Here is an 18,204-nt window from a genome sequence, read left to right on the forward strand (position 1 = left end):
CTGCTTCAGCCATGGGTGGTGGGGTTCAGAGCTTCAGCCCCATGCAGTGGGGCTTTGGCTTTCTGCGCTTAGCCCCAGCAAGTCTAGTGCTGGCCCTGCTTGGCGGACTTCTTGACACCTGCTTGTGGCCTAGGGTGACCAGATGTCCTGATTTTTGGGTCTTTTTCTGATATGGACTCCTATTACCCCCCTACTCCCTGTCCCGATTTTTCACATTTGTCCTCTGGTTACCCTCCCCCCAGGAGGTCCCGGACCTCTGATTGAGAACTACTGCCCTATATGAACAGAGAACTGCACTTAACCCTGCAGCCGCTGGGGGTCTCCCTGCCATAGAAATATGGGTGCAAATATTCTCCTTGGCGGAATGGCCATCAGATCCCTTCCTAACCCTAGGAGGCAGGGTTGAGACATGGCCCCCAGGGTATTCCTCAGTGTCCCTGGCACTCTGCCGTCTCCAGAGCTGGGACGCTGAGAAGGGTGAGAATTGACTCCTTTACTCTCAAGAGGCAGAGGATGCTTCCCAATTCGCACCCCTGCAATCCCATAAGTAGGGTGACCAGACAGCAAGTGTGAAAAATCGGGATGGGGTGGGGGGGCTAATAGGAGCCCAAATTAAAAAAAAAAAAAAGCCCCAAATATCGGGACTGTCCCTGTAAAATCGGGACATCTGGTCACCCTGCCCCTAAGAGGCATTTCATTGGAAAGCGACGAGAAAAAGCTGTGTCTGACCTCGAGCGGCATTGCGCCAGGTAGCAGCCTCCCTCCAAGTCAGGAATGGACAGCAGTGACAAATGGACATGGGGAAGCAAACCCCAAATACAGCGTGAACCCCTCTCCTGGTGGGTTTATCCCGCCGCTGACAGCGACCCAAGGGAGCTGGCTTTTCCCAATACGTTATTGGCAGCACTTTGTACAGCTTGTCATGTCACTGATGTCATTGAAGTGAAGAGAGAGCTCCCCCGCTCCGCAGTGAGGGCTCAGTTCCCAGTCTCCCTTACATGTCATGTGGTTCTTTCCACCCGTGCCAGTTGCTACCCAATGAGAATGGTGCAGGATTTTTATACCCACTTTGCACAAGTGCGACTGACCGCACAAGGTGCAGGGAAATGGAGACCCTGGCATGCTGCCTCGGGCACTTGGCAGCACGTCCTGACTGCTGACCCTGGAATAGAACCAGAGGAAAATGTTTTCCTCCTGAGCATCTGGGATCCAAACATTGCTGTCCTTGCGCAGGCAAAAATACCTCTCATTTTCAGTGCAGGCTGTGGCCCCAGGCTGCCTGTCTCCTTTCCTTATCCGCTCGCTTAACACCCCTGGTAACAACAGTGCCAATCAAACCCAGCATTGAACGCAGACAGCCTTGACTAAGCAACTCCGGGAAGAGCTGTCAGCCATGGAGCTGTCACAACCTCATCAGCTCTGCATGGAAGGAGCCACTGCTTGATATTCTCGCCTTACGCTGGGTGTCGAGACTGTGCTCCGTGCTTGACCGGGAGATGGCTTCCTGAGCCGAGAATCTGCCTCCCAGGCGTCAGCACTTGCTGCCGGGATTGTGGGGGATGGATTGTGGCTGGGCTCAGCTGCTCTAGTTGCAGTTAGGCAGGAGGGTGTACGGAGGATGGAATTTACTGGTGCTTTGGGGTTTTGAGAGTGTGGGAAGTCAAACAGGATCCTCTGGCCCCCAAACTGTGTGGCCAATAAACAGATGCTGTGTGCTGCTCCAGAGGTGGCTGCCCTGAAGTGGAGGGTTAAGTGATCCTTGTGTGGCCTAGCAGACAGGGTGCTGGACTGGACCAGAATAGCCCTGGCTTCTATTCCTGGCTCTGGTAACGGCCTGCTGGGTAACCTTGGACAAGTCACTGCGTCCCTCTGTGCCTCAGTTTCCCCGTCAGTAAAATGGGGATAATGACAGTGACCTGCGTGGTAATGCACCTTGGGAGCTATGTAAGAGCGAGGTATTCTTGTTACAACCCCCACTCCCCCCGGAGGGGTAACGAATGCTCTGAGTGTCTCCGCAGGAAGCTGCTAGAGAAGCTCAGGGGGGTGTAATCCTGCTGACTTTGCTTTGTTTAGGGTTTTTTACTTTACCCTTAAATCACTTACACCCTCTGCTTCAAAATCCCAACCCTGACTCCGTAATGACACCTCCCTCCTTTCCCATCAGGGGCTGATCCCAGAGAGCCTCTTCTCCACTCCTCCAGTTCGTCTTATTGCCCTGGAGTGGTGCCGTCGCCCTCCCACATAATGATGGCGCAGGTTACATTAGAAGCAGATGAGTAGCCCCTTTGAGCTCAGTGGGCGTGAGTCTGAGGTGCTCTGCACCTGGGGCAGGCATGGAGGGGGTGGGGAAGATGGCGTTACGCATCCCTGTGTGCTCCTTGTATTCCTGGGCCTCCCAAGCCCCAGTGTAAGTTGGAGTGGCCAAGGGCTGCTCTAGCACTCTGCCTCCCAGCAGCTGGGGAAACAGAGACGAGCCGTGGTGCAGTACACTCTGCCTGCACCTCTGATCTGCCCTGACTCTGGGAGCACTTGCAGGGCCTCTGTGCTGGCTGGGGAGGCCCCTGCATGGGGGAGGATACTCAAGGGAGTGCATTTCCCCTCACTTTAAGGCCCCTTTATGCAGCCGAAGTGGCCTGAAGGAGCCAGAGTATAAGTGAGGTTTGACACAGCAGCAATCCCATCTGTCCCAAGTCAAACCCATGGGTAAGTCTTTGCCAGATTGGCGCCCAGGTGCGTGACCTCATCACTGTCTCCATGGCGACGAGATGTGATGTCACACATGCAGGGCTGTGCCCCCATTTCCCGCAGCAAAAGAACGAGTCTTGCCTCTAAACTGACAGCCGCCAATCTTGAAAACAACGACTGCCGTGGGTTCCTGGCACAATCTCTCACCTGGCTTTCAATTCTTTCCCTCTTGCAGGGAGCAATGTGACAAGAGAGAAAGCGGCTCAGAGGAGACCAGACCACAGCTCTGGGATTAAAAAAAAAAACGTAAACTTCATCTTGCAGCTGAGACGCCTTTAGAAACCGTCTCCGGGAGGAGAGGGGGAAAGTTTTGTGCTCTGGTTATCTGCAAATAGTCTGTAATTTCTGAGGAGACGAGACATGCACTCCAGGGCTGAGGAGGTGAGTGGTCCCCACCACGACAGAGAGGACAAGGAGCTTTCACAACTCTTTTCTAGGTAGAAATGATCAGGATAAACCTTCGGGATCAGGAGTTCGAATAAACAGCTACGCTCTGGGAGATGGCAGCTTGGGGTCTGAGCCTGGGTTTGCTCTTTAGCACGCTTCCTAGAACTCTGCACGCCCTTGCACGGGGCTAGTTATTGCTAAGATTAGAGGCAGTGTGACCTAGAGGGTAGAGCGCTGAGACTTGGGAGACCTGGATTCTATTCCTGGCTCTGACACTTACTGTTAGTAGCATTATGATAGAATCAGGATCCATTGTGCTAGGTGCTGTACAGACACGGAACAAAAAGAGTCTCCGCCCCAGAGAGCTTCCAGTCTAAGTATAAGACGAGACGACAGATCAGTACAGACGGGGGAATGCAATGTGTGAATATTGGCCAGCACGACGGGGAGTGGTCTCTGCACACCAGCAGCCGACCATTGCCAGATTGGTTGGTTGGTTTGTTGCTGGATGACCTCAGAGCAAGTCACCTTCCCTGCCCATGCTTCAGTTTCCCCAGCTGTAAAATGGGGATAATGATATTTATCCCTTGAGATCCACAGATGGAAAGCACTAGATATTAAAGTGGTTTAGTTAAACTGCTGGAAGCCTTTGTGGGGGCCCCCTTTTTCTTGTGGTTTAAGGCCTTGGGAAAGTTCACCAGTTTAATTTCAACTGGATTTAGCTAAACTGCCGCAAGTGGGCTGCGAGGTCGCTCTCATTTCAGTGTAAGAGGGCTTAGTTTCGTTTAGCTTCAGTCCCCAGTTAACTCCAGCTAAACCACATGTAAACTGGATTAAGAGCGTCTACATGGCTGTTTCCCACCAGTTTAACTGAACTGGTTCAGTTCTGGATGTAGACAAGTGCGACTGCAAAACAAACTCCTCCTGCACTGCTCTCCTTTGTGGCATGTGTCATGAGCTATTCTCGGTCTCTGAAAACCTTCAGTGAGCACGCTGAGCGATGCATCTGTCACAGGGCTCCTACCCTCCCAGTGACCCACCCTGGCTCTCCCGTCACCTTGCCGTTTGCAGAGTGCTGCAGGCGTAGCGGCTCCGCGCGTTCTCCTTGCCGGTTCACCTAAGCTTCTGTAAATGTCAGCCGGGCGAGCGAGGCGTACCCATGGACAGTAACAGCAAACAGGAAAGGCGGCGTTTCGAGCCAGGCAAAGATCGTCAGGTTACGGACTTAACACAAGTGGAGCATGTCTAGGCCTCGGCCTTGCCGGGAATCAGGAGGTGGCTGGGGCTCAGGCTGTACTGGAAGTGGCTGGGGAGCCGGGTAGTGGAACGGAGGCTGGGTCTCCCGTGGAATTCTGTCAGGAAGGGGAACTAGCGCAGTGCCCTGGGTGGGCTGCAGTGGAAGCGACAGGGAACTGAACCAGGAGGCAGATGCTGGTTTTAATCCTTCCTCTGTCACTGCCTGGCTGGATGAGCTGGGGCAAGTCCCTCCAGCTCCCGGTACTTCTGCTTAGCCTGGAAGTGTAACTCGGGGCTCCAGGTGACACAAGTCTGCCACAGCCTCCGGCTAGGGAGTCTAGCCCTTCAGCGCAAGCTCCAGAGACCCGTGGAGGTCTCTGGTCCGGTCCCCGGCGCTCACCGAGATGGTGTCTGTCACAAAAGCGCTTTAGGGTAACGCTGTGTCTTGCTTTGTCTGTGCGGCGCCCGGCACAGGGGGGGAGCCAGTCTGTGTGGCGGGGACCCGGTAGGGGTCTGTGCGGCGCCCGGCACAGTAGGGGTCTTGGTGAGGGTCTGTCCAGTGCCGAGCCCAAGGTGGGTCTCAGTGGGGGGTCGTGCAGTGTCGGGCGCAGTGGGGACACTGTTCTAGGTTGGGGTCTGTGCAGCGCCCAGCGCAGCGACGGGCCCATTGGGGTCTGCAGTGCCAGGCGCAGTGGGGGCACTGTTCTAGGTTGGGGTCTGTGTAGCGCCCAGCGCAGCGAGAAGCCCATTGGGGTCTGCAGTGCCAGGCGCAGTGGGGGCACTGTTCTAGGTTGGGGTCTGTGTAGCGCCCAGCGCAGCGAGAAGCCCATTGGGGTCTGCAGTACCAGGCGCAGTGCGGGCACTGTTCTAGGTTGGGGTCTGTGCAGCGCCCAGCGCAGCGAGGGGCCCATTGGGGTCTGCAGTGCCAGGCGCAGTGGGGCTCTCATTGGCCTCTAGGGGTTACTGTAACCCTGTACTATTAAGCGTCCGTTGTCTCTGTAAAGTTGGCGTGACAGCTAGCATGAAGAGGGGCCAGAGACGTGCTCCCTTTCCCCAGGGCCTCCATAATGCTGCGGAGTAACAGCTTAATGGTATTATTGATCCAGGTTAAGCCTTACGGTGTTTGTCAGAAGGCCTCTCTCCCAGTAAAACCAGACTGGATTGTCTTTTCTCCCTGGGTCAGGCCTGGCACAACCAGCCCTAGCTGCAGCTGTGTAGGACAGCAGCACCTGTGCGGGTGGGGTCTGGGGCACAGAGAGACTAAGTGACTCGCCCAGAGTCACTCAGGGGAGTCAGTGGCAGAGCCAGAAATGGAACCCTGCTCTCCTGGGTCCCAAGCCAGCCCCCAAATCATCAGCCCAGTCTTCCTAGTGCCGTGGAGTCCTTCAAGCCTTGCAGTGAGCTGGAGCTGGGGTTGGTGGCGGGGCTGGCCTCTGGCTTGGTCACCAAAGCCGCAGCCCCAGCTCAGCCACTGACCCCGGCTCTGAGTGGCGTGAACTCCGCGAGCGTTTTCATCTCCTTGGACAAATTTGTGGCTTCCTTGGCTGCTTAGCGACTCCTGCGCTGCTTCGCCCTCCCTCCCTCCCTGCTTATGCGCCTGCCCCTCCCCACGCTGAAGTTACCTGCGGTTCTGCCCGTGGGGCTTGGAATCGATTCTGTTCCAAGGGGGAGACAGAGAGTGGCAGAGCACCGTGTGAGTGAGGAGACCCCAAACGCACCGCGCCCTCCCCGGGCCCCGTAAGCCGCCTGCCTGGGGCTGAGGATTGCTGGATGGGGAATGCCCTCTGGCTGAGCCTGGAGCCGGATTGAGAGCAGAGTCCTGCAGGGAAACACAAGGTACCATCAGCCTCCAGTAACCAAGGCCAGGAGCTCTCTCTATTATTTACATTAGGGTAGCAGCTGTGAGGAAGGACGACCCAGTGGTTAGGCACTAGCCAGGCACATGGGAGCCCTGGGGTCATGTCCCTGCTCTGCCACAGACTCCCCATGCGATGTTGGGCAGGTTACTGCAGCTCTGTGCCTCGGTTTCCCCCTGCTGTACACTGGGGATACGAGACCTGCCTGGCCTCCCGGAGGGGTTGGAAGGATAAATGTACTAAGGCTGTGATGTGCTTAGATTCAAGGCAGTACCTAAGAGAGAGGCCCCAGCTGAGAGCATGGCCCCATTGCGCTGTGCAGGGACAGTCCCTGCTACAAAAATCTGAACACACGTCACCAGGGGTCTGAGCCTCATTTGACAGCTGGAGAATGGGGGCATGGAGTGGTAAGCCTCCGCTTTGGAAAGGTATTTAACTCCCATGGGCACTAAGTGACTTCCCCATGGTCGCACCAGGAGCCAGCGGCAGAGGTCTGACGCATCTGGTGCGGTGCCCATCGCACCTACCACCCGGGGCAGCAGCTGGTGGAAGGTCTCGTGCCGGCCCTGCACACCGGGCTGTCCATTGCTTTGGGGGTGGGGGGAGGGTGCCAGGCAAGAGTGGCTCTTGTGCTCCAGGGGGATCTCAGAGGGCGTAAGCCCCAGACAAAGTGAGCGCAGGGAGTTGCCAATCTTAGTGGGAAGCACCGAAGGACTCTCCAGTTACTCACCCTCCCCTGTGGCCAACCTGCAGAGCCCATGCTAGGCATAGGCAGACCAAGCAATTGTTTAGGGCTCCGAGCAGCTCAAGGGGCCCCCTATTTGCTTTTTATTATATGAGCTTGCCTGGTTTAGTGGGTGTGGGGGAATATTCCTGCATAGAGCCCACAGTGGGCTAGCCCCGGCTCTGCCAACTTGGTATTAGCCTGTGTCATCCCTGGCGTCAGCGCTGGGCCTGCTAGGATTCTGCGTACTCCTTTTCCTTGCTCGCTAATTAATTCCCCAGCTGCAGAGTCTGGCTGATCAATGGCTGGGACAGCTGTGGGGAATTCCGTCTGCGGCTGCTAGTCACCGTGAGTCCCGCGCTGTCACGGCTCCCCGCAGCAGCCAGCCACGCGCTGGGCTGAGTCCCTCCTGTGAAAGGCCTGGGGAGGAGCCCCGGAGACCAGAGCAGGGACAGCTGGGCTGTGCAGAGAGAGGTTCCCCCCTCCAGGCCACCCCTGCCAGCGTGTCCCTGTGAGCAGGTTTGGCCTGTGGGCGGGGCCTCCAGGCCCCCGCTGTCCTAGCTCGGCCCCCCAGGAGGGAGGCAAAAGGTGAGCTGGGCTCGTGAGGAGCGGGGCTTTCAGGGCCCTGGGTGTGCCGCAGGCTTCCCTGTATGCTGTTGTCCCTGGGGGTGGGGCACAGGGGGCTGGTGCTGCCAAGGGGCCTGGGCACCTGCTGGGGTGTGGTCTCTGCTGCTGTCCTATCGACCCAGTGTGAATCAGGAGTGACTTCAGGTGTGAGCAGAGGAGAATCGGGCTCCTAATTGCCTCCCCCTTCCAGCCCCGGTGAAGCCTCCCAGCAGCATTTCCACTTCAGGCTCCGTCTCTCTGTGTCACCATTTGTAATGGGGACGGCAGCCACCAGATCCTGCCCCCTGAGCTGAAAGGCAAAGCCGGCGTCTGTTGCTCTGAGACTGGCTGGAGGTGGGAGGACATATGCCAAGGCCCCTTCAGCCTTAAAAAGGGGCCAAAAACGGCCCTCGCTCACCTGGGGCCTCCTGGCCAGCGAGGAGATGGATGCAGTAAGGGCCCTGCTTCCAGCCCCCAGTGCAGGGATGGATATGGGGCATTCCTGAAATACACTGCTTCGGGGAGGGAGGGGAGAGCATGGGAAGGAGAGTAAGAGTTAGAGCAGCCCTGGGGCTGCTCTAACTGCCTCACAGGGACACCACTGGTAGCGGGAGTGGGCTGCTGCCATTGTTATCCACGATCCACCAAGCAGTGAGTCGGAGCTGGAGGCTGGGATAGCCGTTGAATTGCAGAAACATCCTTCCCTCTGGGATCTGATAGGAAAATCCCAGAGACAGCTCACCACGCCCCCAACAAGGGATTTGCAGGGCAGGCGGAAAGCACTCTCTCCCCTTGGCCAATTTGCATAATCTAATTTGCCTTGTGGCTCATTAAGCCTCACACTGCAATGAATTCCCTGCTGTGGAGCCAGGGATTCCAGTCCCTGAGCTAAAAGGGGAAGTACAGAGGGCCGACCTGCAGCTGTGTGAACGTGCCCAAAGCCTGCACTGCGCCCGCCTGTGTGAGATGAACAGTGTTCAGGGTAAGCTCCAGATAACGGAGCCCGGGGACATTTCGCGCTTTGAAACTTTTGAAAACGGCTTGTTTCCCATTTGTAACTTTTTCCATTTTTGATGAGAGAGCCGCCCAGACCTGAACTACTTCTGTTTTGAGAAGTGAAGAAAAGATGGTTGGTTGGTTTTTCTTTTTCCAGTTATTACACCCTGGCCGTCTTTTTCAGCAGGAAATCGGGGGGGGGGGAGGTGAAAAAAATCACAACAGGAAAAAATAATTTTAAATTTTGTAAACTGAAAATGATCCAGATTTTCTGGGCTATTTTTCTTTGGGGGGAAAAAACCAGGAACTTTTGAGCTTAGGGTGGAAAATGCTTTCAGAACCTTTAAGAACAATCTGTTACCCTTTTTTCGAGCGGCGGTGGTAGCCAAGAGTCACTACCACTCTCTTTCTGCATTTGCTGGCGCTTTCCCATTTTCTGTGGGGAAACTTACTCCTGGGTCACAACTGTTCATTATTTAGTAACATGAGAGCTGCCATAAAGGGCCAGCCCAACGGTCCATCTAGCCTGGTAGCTTGTCTCTGACTGTGGTCAGCACCAGAGCTTCAAGGGAATGAACAGAACAGCCCATCTTCTTGGTTTCTGTCAGTCAGAGGTTAAGGATCACCCTAAGGATGATGGGGTTACATCCCTGACCAGCTTGGCTAATAGCCACTGATGGACCTGTCCTCCAGGAACTTATCTAGTTCTTTTTTTAACCCCATTATACTTTTGGCCATGACAGCATCCCATGGCAATGAGTTCCACAGGTTAATTGTGCATCGTGTGAAAAAGTATTTCCTCTAGTTTGTATTGAACCTGTGGCTTATTGAAGCGGGGGGCCCCCTGGATTTTGTATTCTGGGAAAGGACAAATAAGACTTCACGTTCTCCACACCATTCATGAGTTTGTAGATCTCTATCACAGGGGTTCTCAACCTTTTTCTTTCTGAGGGCCCCCCCAACATGTTATAAAAAAAATCCACGGCTCACCTGTGCCACAACAACTAGTTTTCTGCATATAAAAGCCAGGACCGGCATTGGGGGGTAGCAAGTGGGGTAATTGTCCTGGGGCCCCCGGGAACCTAAGTTGCTCAGACTTCAACTTCAGCCCCAGGTGGCGGGGCTCAGGGCCCCAGACTTCAGCCCCATGCAGTGGGACTTCAGCTTTCTGCCATGGGCTCCAGTGAATCGAATGCCAGCCCTGCTTGGGGACCCCCTGAAACCTGCTCATGCCCCCCAGGGGGCCTCGGATCTCTAGTTGAGAACCACTGCTCTATCACATCCCCCCTTAATCTTTATTTGTACTAAGGCAGCAGGGTTGTCCTTGGACCAGGTGTTTTCCACACACAACAAGAGGCAGAAGGTCTAGACAAAATAGGGGAAAGTTTATAGTTCTCTGTTTTCAGGTGGGGAAACTGAGGCAGAGAGCGACTAAGTGTTTTAGAGGAATTGTTTTGTTATGGGAGGTTGGACTAATGGGCTTTAGACCCAGGGGACACTGGACATCTAATATCCCCACCTCCTCATTTTCTCATTGACGTAGCAGCTGTTACAGAGACTTACCCATGTGTCTGACCTGTCTGTGCCTGGGTGAGGCTAGCTAAGGCAGGGAGGTCCCATGGCAGAGGGGCTGGCCTGGCGTGGGGGTCCCTTGGTGGCGGGGCGGTCTGGCGGGGGGGGTCCCTTGGTGGAGGGGCTGGCCTGGCTGGGACATTCTTTGGCGGAGGGGCTGGCCTGGCGTGGGGGTCCCTTGGTGGAGGGGCTGGTCTGGCGGGGGGGGTCCCTTGGCGGAGGGGCTGGCCTGGTCGGGGGGTCCCTTGGCGCGGGGGTCCTGTGGCGGAGGGTCGGGGCTGGCCGGGGGGATCCTTGGCGGAGGGGCCAACCTCGCTGGGGCATCCTTTGGTGGAGGGGCCGGCCAGCCGGGGCGGGGGAGGGTTCCATGGCAGAGGGGCCTGGTCGGGGGATCCCTTGGCGGAGGGGCCGGCCGGGCCAGGGGTCCCTTGGCACAGGGGCTAGCCTGGGAGGGGGGTCCCTTGGCAGGGGGGGGTCCCGTGGCGGGTGTCCCGGCGTGGTCGGGGGTCCCTTGGCGGGGGGGTCCCGTGGCAGAGGGCCCGGCCTGGCCGGGGGGTCCCTTGCCGGCTCGCCCTCGTTGCGCCCTGCTGGGGGGCCGAGCCCCCGGGAACCCCGGCGCTGCGCCCGGCCGGTTGCTCGCCCCGGGGACAATCCCCGCCGCCTGCAGGGGGAGCAGCCGCCCGCGCTCGCTGCGCTCCCCCCGCGCCGGAATCTGCGCGCCCGTCTCCATTCATGCGCCGCGCTGGGGGGGGGGGGGGGGGAGGGACCTGCCCCAGCCCTCCCCTCCGCCAGCCCCCCGCCACCCCGGCCGGCGGCCAGCTGCCCAGCCCCGCTCCCGTCGCCGGCTCGGCCCCCGGCCGCAAACAAAGGGCGAGCGGCTGGGGCTGGGCTACTCCGCCGGCCGGGGGCGCAGCAGCGGAGCTGGGCGGCCGTGGGGACGCGCAGCCGGGGAGCCGCTCCTAGCGAGGTAAGCGCCGCGGGATGCCGCGGGCCCCTGACCCCCGGCAGCCCCCTGCCCGGAGCCGCTCGACGCCCCGTTTTTCCCCCGCGTCCTGGGGCGCCGCCTTCGCATCCCCGCCGGGCCGCGCCGGGCCGGGACACACGGGCTGGGGGCGCCGCCGGCAGGGAGGGGAGCGGGGCAAGGCGGGTCCCGGAGGGGAGGTGCGGGGAGCGCTCGGCTGCCGGGACCGCAGCCTCCCGGAGCGTGTGTGAGTCAGCTGGGGGTGTGTGTGTGTGTGTGATCCATAGGGACTGTCAGCTGTGTGTGTGTGAGAAATCCATAGGGACTTTGTGTGTGTGTGATCCATAGGGACAGTTGTGAGTGTGTGTGTGTGTGTGTGTGTGTGTGTGTGTGTGTGATCCATAGGGACAGTTGTGAGTGTGTGTGTGTGTGTGAAATCCATAGGGACAGTCAGCTCTGTTTGTGTGTGTGGGGGGGGGGCTGACAGTCAGCTGCTGCGTGTATGTGTAATCCATAGGGACAGTTAGATGGGGGGGGCTGCGATCCGTAGGGACAGTCAGATGGGGAGGCTGCGATCCGTAGGGACAGGTAGATGGGGGGGGCTGCGATCCGTAGGGACAGGCAGATGGGGTGGGGGGCTGCGATCCGTAGGGACAGGCAGATGGGGTGGGGGGCTGCGATCCGTAGGGACAGGCAGATGGGGTGGGGGGCTGCGATCCGTAGGGACAGGCAGAGGGGGGGGGGCTGCGATCCGTAGGGACAGTCAGATGGGGAGGCTGCGATCCGTAGGGACAGTCAGATGGGGTGGGGGGCTGCGATCCGTAGGGACAGTCAGATGGGGGGGGCTGCGATCCGTAGGGACAGTCAGATGGGGTGGGGGGCTGCGATCCGTAGGGACAGGCAGATGGGGTGGGGGGCTGCGATCCGTAGGGACAGTCAGATGGGGGGGGGCTGCGATCCGTAGGGACAGGTAGATGGGGTGGGGGGCTGCGATCCGTAGGGACAGGCAGATGGGGTGGGGGGCTGCGATCCATAGGGACAGTCAGATGGGGGGGGCTGCGATCCGTAGGGACAGGCAGATGGGGGGGGGCTGACAGTCAGCTGCTGCGGGCGTGTGTGAGGCTGCCAGCCATGGGCACAGTTAGCCAGAGGGGTTGCAATTCACAGGCTTTTCTGACAGAGGCTCTGCACCGGGCACTCCCTTTAGTATCTGCAGCATGGCCCTTCGCTCTCCCTCCACCCCACCCCGGGCTTTAGGGCTGGGTGTGCACATCACACACCTCTCCCTTGGTTGTGTTCACCGTGGCCGTGGTCCCGCTCCATTTCTCAGTGGGGGCGAAGGGGGGGGGGGCATATCCCTGGTTGTTTGTTTTTACTTTGCATTCACGGTGGATTCCGCCCTCTCCGTAAGGCTGCCACAGAGACCGGCTGGCTGGATTGATGAACTCCAATCACCCCATGGCTGTCAATCCTCATCAGGCATTCCCCATAGGTCTGGGGCCTGCGCTGCTCCCCACCTGCCATGGTGGTGTTGATGCGGTGCTGAAAAAGCCCCTATTTTTCCTCCTCCAGCAGCTCGGTGGAGTCTCCCCTGCAAGGCAGGGCATCCTGCCTCCCAACGTGCGAGCAGACCGTGCGCTGCATAGCAAACGTGAACCACGTTGGCCGTGCCAAAGCAAAAAAGGGACCAGGAGATTAAGGAGGAGCAGAAGCCCTGGTATCATTTATACTGGCTCCAGATAGATACTAGCATTACGGAGACCAGCATCTGGCTTCTGGTGGTTTCAGCTGGTGGGTTAGGAATCCCTCATTAGAGCACAAAGTGAAGCCATGTTCCATTTGGGAGCTGGGGCTTGCGGCCTCTGGATTCTGGTACAAAGCACCAAACCACTGCACAGAGCATAGTTTGCTCTCCTCTCCATTCGGCGCAAATTAAATTCCTCGCAGCATGCAGGGGTTAATGACTTGAGTTGCCCAGTGATCTTTGGGAGCTAGGGGTCAAGTTCCCAGCATGCAACTTTCTCCATCTCATAATGCCGCCCATAAACCATATTTTTCGTGCTTTTTATTAAAAATCCCACAAGCCTGCGTGGGACTTTTCTGACTCCACCACGTCTGACAGAAGCGTGGAGCTCACAGAGCTCTATGCTGTTCTCATGAACATTGCAAATACAGGATGCACAATTCTCCTGTATTTGTAGCCCCGCAGGGAATACCAGGGGACGTGACCATTTCTTTGAGGACAGTTTGCTGACGGACATAGCAAAAAAACAATTCAGAGATGCTGGTGGCATTCACAGAGCAGCTGCAAATGGTGGAGTCTCACTTCTGGGCCCAAGCAAGGAGCACGGGCTGGTGGGATCACGTTGTGGTGCAAGGAGGACAAGCAGCAGCTACAGAACTTTCGGATGTGAAAGGCCACATTCCTGGAGAGCGGGGTGCCAAGCTTTCCCCGGGCCTCCAGCACAGGGACTCCAGAATAAGAGCTGCACTGACAGCGGAGAAGTGAGTGATGATTGCACTGTGAAAGCTTGCAATACCGGATGGCTCCCGGTCAGCGGGAAATCATTCTGGAGTGGGAAAATCCACTGTTGTCATGCAAGAGCGTGGGGCCATTTGTCATCTCCTGCTCTGCAGGACCGTGACTCTCGACAGTGTGCAGGACAGAGTGGATGGATTTGCAGCAAGCTGAACTGCAGTGGGGCAGTCGACGGCAGACGTATCCCTATTTCAGCATCTGCATACAGAAAGGGCCACTTTCCTACGGTTATGCGAGTGTTGGTGGATCACCGGGCATGCTTCACCAGTGTCATGTGGGCTGGTCAGAGCATGTACAAGACGCTCACATCTTTAAGAACACAGGACTGTTCAGAGAGCTGCAAGTGGAGACCTACTTTCTCGGCCAGTATATTACCACTGAAATGCCAATAATGGTCCTGGGGGACCCATCCTACCCCTTGCTCCCCCGGCCACCTCAACAGCACCAAGGAATGATCCAACTTCCGGCTCAGCAGGGCAGAATGACAGTTGACTGTGCTTTTGGTAGCCTGAAGGGACACTGGCGGTGTTTACTCACTGGATTGGATCTCAGTGAGAAATATATCCCCACGATTACAGCTGCCTGGTGCGTCCTGCGAAGTGTCTGCGAGGCCAAGGGGGAAAAGCTGGCACCAGGGCGGAGGTGGAGCAGCTGTCTGCTGAGTTTGAACAGCCAGATAGAAGGGGTCGTACGAGAGCCCAGCGGGGAGCTGTGCCCTAGAGGGAGGCTTGGAAAGAACACGTTCACTGTCAACCACAGCTGCGTTCTGAGCCGGACTCTTCTCTGGACCTGGAACGCTGGGAGTTGCTAAGAATTGTGCGGTGCTGGCTGTACATTTTATAGAGGGGGCTGGGTGTTTTCCTGAAGCCATGAATTCTGTGGTGCTGGCTGTACATTTACTAGCACTGTTTGCTTTGTCTACGGCTCTGCATTCTACAATATGTGTCATGAACTAAGAAAGACAATTTGATTCTCCAAAAATAGAACTTGATTGATCGGCGGAAAAACAGTGCAGAAAATCAATGGGCACAAAACCACCCTGGCGATGTTTATATACATTTTAACATAAATTAATGTCGTGAAACTTTAAAATAAGCAAAGGAGTAAACGTTTACGTCCATTTGAGTGCACAAATGCCGTCCATTGTGGCTACAGGTACACTGACCTGTGAGAACCATGGCTGGTGTATGTGAAGCTATAGCTTTCCTTGCTGGTCCCTAGGGTGGAGTGGTGGGGGTAGGGATATGGCCTGTGATAGAATCGTAGAACTGGAAGGGACCTCCGCGTGGCCACCCTGCCAAGCCCTCCAGGGCAATGAAAAGCAGATGACAACTGTTGTGCCTCTACCTCTTCTCGTAGGAGTCAAACACTGACAAGTTCGTCTTGTTAAGGTGGGGATGGGCCATCTGTATTTGCAATAATTTCTAGGAAAAACGCATGGACACGCTTACCAAGGTCCCTTCTCCGACCCTAGGCTCATATGCGCTCACCTGGCGGGACTGGCTAGACTGGTGGAGTCTCAAACCGGTCCTGAGGGCTCACGACATGGCTGGACCCCGCCACTGCCTCTTGCTGGGCCCCCTCCTTTTCTTCCTCCTTGCTGTTCACGACAGGGGTCTCTGTCTCGGGCTCCTGGGAGGGGTCCTGGTGAGGGCTCCACCACCAGGTCTGGCAAGCAGTTCATTGTAAAAGCGGCTGGTCTGCGAGGCTGCCCCAGATCTATCGTTGCCCTCCCTGGCCTAAGTTCCTTCACCTTCACGCGGCATAGCTGCTGCTCATTGTCCTGCCCCTTTGCCCGCATCCCCCGGGCAATCTGCTCCTAGGTGCCCACATTTCTACGGCAGGCCCATTACTGGGCCTGTCCAGCCTCTGCTCCCCACAGGCCCAGGAGGTCCAACACGTCCTTTCTGCTCCCACCAGGAGCGGGTCTAGTGCTTGGAGCCGGCGTGGGCAGCTGCACGCAGCGAGGGAGAGCTGCCAGGTGTGCTCACCACGGTGGGTCACCAGGAAAAGGTGTTTCAAAAACACACGTGGCTTTAAAGGGGCGTGGGGGGGGTCCTTCCGGTTTTGACTCTGACCCCTGGGCGGAGGAGTTTAAAACTGTGAGCAGGGCAGTCGCTGTGGCAGGGAATGGGGCATTGTGGGACAGCTGCTGGGGGACTCTCAGGGTTGACACAGGTCGTGCCGTGTCTACACTTGCACTGCGTCAACCACAGTGGGTCAGCCCCAGCTCCACACCTTTCAGGGAGGCGGTTTTACTGTGTCACTTACGCTGACCAGAGCTAAATGTGAGTGTAGAGACGTGCCAAAATAGGGTGACGCATGTCGATGTACAGCAACCTAATGTTGCAGCGTAGTTCAGACCTTAGCTGGACCTCTGGTCCGATCCAGCGTGGCAGTTCCTCGGTTCATACCGTTACAAATGCACCTCTTGTTTCCAATCCAAATTTGTCTCGCTTCAGTGTCCGGCCACTGGGTCTCATTCTGCCTCTTATCTGCCGGATGGAAGAGCTCTCTGTTATCGGAAATCTCCCTCTGCTTCCCAGTAGGTACTTATAGACCTTAATCCCGGCCCCAGTCCTCCTTCTCTTGGCACTAGTGAGATGGTGCTTCATAGGGCTCTGACAGCAAGGCAGGTTTTCCAGTATCCGTGTTTGTAGATTGCTGGGGAGCGAGCAGGTCTAGATTCTCCCCCCATCGGATGCACACTTGGAAAAGTTCAGTTGCTTTAGTGCAATTGGTTCTGTGCCCGTGAGGGTTAAATTCACCCCACAGGGCCTAGACACCCCTTGGGTCTTGCTTCGTTCCTTTAGGCAAGACTTAAAGGGCACCTAGGTCTTGTGTGGCTTCCTCTGCAGCAGGCTGAATTTCAGAGCCCGTCTCTGCATTGGGGGCAAGAGTATCACCCTGGCTGGGTTGTCCAGAGAGAGCAGCCAAGCCCCCCAGCCACACTCGGGAGGAGCCCGGCTTTCAATCCCACTCCCACCCACGCAGAAGCAATCAGGCCACGTTTTCTGTTGGCACATGGGGCACTGGAGCCAAGAAAACACCCCGCAGAAACAGCATTCCTGCAGCCAGCCAGCTCTGCGCAAGTAGCCCGAAAGGAGAAGCTGCAAAGGTCTTTATATGGCAATTATTATTCCCCCCCCCCCCGTGTTCGCACTATCCGGGGGGAGGGGGATAAACCAGTGCTACGTAAGATGATCAGACGTGTTTCCCTAGCCATGCATAGCTAGCGCCAGCGCCCAGCGGAGTTTGTCGATTCCTTTCCATCTCAGTCAATTTACAGTGTCCAGGCAGAGATTTAACGTGGTTTAACGAATCCACTTTAAATTCACATTTGTTCAGATGAATTTTCCTGAGTGTACTTAGCTGGCTCCTGTCACGGTGGGATCTGGGCACTGCTCTGACACACTGAACATCGCAGTGCCCCTGGGAGGCCAGGCACTGCTCTTACTCCCATTGTCGAGATGAGGAAACTGAGGCACAGATCCTCTAAAGTGCTTAGGCTCCTCGCTTCCATTGGAGCCTAAATACCTTTGCGGGCCTGGGCCAGAGAGCATAAGGGTGCATCTGCGCGTCACTCCCAGCTCGAGGGGATGTAGCCAATTGAGGTCTGATCCCGCCAGCACGTTAACAGCAGCAGTGTAGCCGCGGGAGGAGCCAGCTGCCCCGAGTCCATGGCTAGTGTCTCCCACGGGATCACGCTCCTCCTGCTGCAACTCCACTCCCTACTGTCAGCGGGCGGGCTGGGGCAGAGCTAACGCGGCTCTGGCTCCTTGAGCTGGCAAGGACGGGGACGCACCCTCACGGACGCACCCAAGGGTGCAGAGGGACGCCGTGGCAGCGCCAGGAATTGAACTCGTCTCGCCCCCATCCCAGCTGGCACCCGAGCCACCGGCCCGCCCTTCTCCGCAATAGCCAGGGTGGAGAAGGTCGACTCCTGTCACTGCACCATCTGCAGATCTGGCCCGGTGGTAGGAAATGGGGAGCCCCCGTCTCTTCCCGCAGCTCCAGCCCCATCCCAGTTCGACACTCCTCCGGAGCTCGTGTTCTGGGCGCCAGCCCCCGCCCCGCGTGAACGCAGGGGCCTCTAGGGGCTCGTGGGGGGAGTGCCGGCCCCTTACGCGCCTGTTGAGATCCCCGTAGGCTGCAGTGGGCCAGGTCCAGGTGGAGCAGGCCTGGCGGGGGAGAAGGAATCACTCATTCGTGTTGGCTGCTGGGGGATGGATCCCAGCGGGGAAGGACCCATGCGCTGGGAGGTGGAGAGGAGTTGGGATGGATCCGTGTTGCAGGATCGGGGGGGGGGGGGGGGGAGTGGACCCGTGCTGCAAGAGTGGGGGATGGGTGGGGGTGGGCAGGGATGGATCTGTGCTGGTGCGGTGGAGGGGCAGGGATAGTGGGGGGCAGCAGGGTGGACCCATGTTTGGGGGGGGGGGCAGGTGGACTCTTGGCCAACCAGCCCTGGGCCTCTCAGCTGCCCCTGTGCAATCCTGGCATTTAGGACTGGCGGCAAGGGGCCAGTCGATCTCGTTGCCGGTCAGTGAGCCCCTGCCTGGGGCTGGAGGGGGCCGTGCCCACC

General features: G+C 57.5%; 2 protein-coding genes across 2 annotated transcripts in view; both read left to right on the forward strand.

Moving 5' to 3' along the window:
• LOC135977035 (uncharacterized) overlaps window positions 1-18,204 on the forward strand; it is a 348,641-nt gene that overhangs the window by 233,478 nt on the left and 96,959 nt on the right. The gene's annotated exons all lie outside the window — the stretch shown is intronic.
• The window catches only part of PDE4A (phosphodiesterase 4A), a 137,526-nt gene continuing 130,254 nt past the window's right edge, over window positions 10,933-18,204 (forward strand). The window contains exon 1 of the mRNA XM_065575643.1: window positions 10,933-11,089. The gene's annotated coding sequence lies outside the window, so the exon portion shown is untranslated. The remainder of the gene's footprint in view (window positions 11,090-18,204) is intronic.

The sequence above is a fragment of the Chrysemys picta genome, chromosome 22, assembly GCF_011386835.1.
Source record: "Chrysemys picta bellii isolate R12L10 chromosome 22, ASM1138683v2, whole genome shotgun sequence".
NCBI classification, from domain to species: domain Eukaryota; kingdom Metazoa; phylum Chordata; order Testudines; family Emydidae; genus Chrysemys; species Chrysemys picta.